Raw genomic sequence first — 1,649 nt, 5'->3', positions numbered from 1 at the left:
TCAGGCAAACAGGACGATCTGGCACCCTCAGCCAGAACTGTGGGCTTTGCACCTTTGGTCCCTAGATGGGAGCCTGACCTAACCTCCCAAGGGACGTGCTAAATACCTATTTCTCATGCGAGAGCGCCGTCCACGAGACGCCTTTACGCTCAGAAATGGTCTGTCTTTGTTGGCTGGTGCTCTGCACGCAACATAACCCAGTGGAGTGTGACGTATCACCGATACTGTCTTTCCTCCAAGAGCGTTTGGATATGGGTCGCGCCCCTCAACGCTCAAAGTCTACGTAGCAGCCATTGCAGCGTTTCATGCTCCTATTGCTGGCCAGTCAGTGGGACGAAACAACCTTGTGGTGTGTTTCTTGAGAGGTTCTAGGTGGTTAAATCCTCCCCGTCCTCTCACTGTCCCTACCTGGGACCTCTCTCTGGTCCTCAGGGCTTTCAAAGGACCTCCCTTTGAGCCGCTGCGTTCAGCTGACCTTAGGCCTCTGACGCTGAAAACAGCTCTGCTACTCGCTTTAGCATCGGTTAAACGTGTTGGCAATTTGCAGGTTCTCTCTGTGAATCCTGCGTGCCTCGAGTTCGGGCCTAACGACTCCAAGGTCATTCTAAAACCTAGGCATGGCTACGTCCCTAAGGTGCTCTCGACCCCGTTCAGAGCACAGGTCTTTTCCCTCTCAGCGCTTCCTCCCTCAGCGGATGAGCGAGAGCTGGAATTACTCTGCCCTGTCAGGGCATTGAGGGCCTATACTGAGCGATCTCAGCCCTTTCAGCAGTCTGATCAGCTCTTTGTCTGTTTTGGAGGTCATTCCAAAGGTTTGGCGGTCTCTAAGCAACGTCTGTCGCGTTGGATAGTCGACGCTATTGCTCTTTCTTACTCCTCTATGGGTCAAAACTGCCCCATAGGAGTTAGAGCTCACTCCACTAGAGGAATGTCTTCCTCTTGGGCCTGGTCCTGTGGAGTCTCCATCAAAGACATCTGTGAGGCGGCCGGCTGGTCTTCGCCGTCCACTTTGTAAGATTTTATAATTTGGATATCCCGACCTTACAAGCTCGGGTCCTGTCGGTATGATTTCTCGACCTCTACTGAGTTCCGCTTCATACTATATCAAGTGCTAACTCCTCGTTGCAATGTAACAATGGGATCGGTGGCTTCGGCCTCTTCACTTGCCCGCTGGTTCCCTATCGGTGCCCAAGGCAAGTCCAGTCGTTCCCAGCCGTGGCACGGCGTGGTTGAATTCGTTCCCCCATACGCAGTACGAGTGAAGTATCGAAAGGGAACGTACTCGGTTACTAACGTAACCTCGTTTCCCTGAGATACGGAACGAGTACTGCGATACATGCCGTGCCACGAGGCTGCGGCTTCAGTGACGTCGCTTCAGTCGAATGACCTGAAATCCTATGGCGAAACGCCTGCTATATAGCCCTAACCCCCGCCCATTTCGGCGGGAATATTCGCACGCTTTGTCGCCATAGGCCGCGCAGCTGTGCCCAACTTCAACAACTTGTCTATGAGTGAACCAATGACGGTGCAGTTGCACTGCGTTATTGAAAAAGGCTTCAGTAGCGGGGAAAAAGGAGACTTTCCCCCATACGCAGTACTCGTTCCGTATCTCAGGGAACCGAGGTTACGTTAGTAACCGAGTACGTTTT

Source organism: Megalobrama amblycephala, linkage group LG6, assembly GCF_018812025.1.
Source record: "Megalobrama amblycephala isolate DHTTF-2021 linkage group LG6, ASM1881202v1, whole genome shotgun sequence".
Lineage (NCBI taxonomy): Eukaryota > Metazoa > Chordata > Actinopteri > Cypriniformes > Xenocyprididae > Megalobrama > Megalobrama amblycephala.
Note: the sequence above shows the minus strand (reverse complement) of the source record.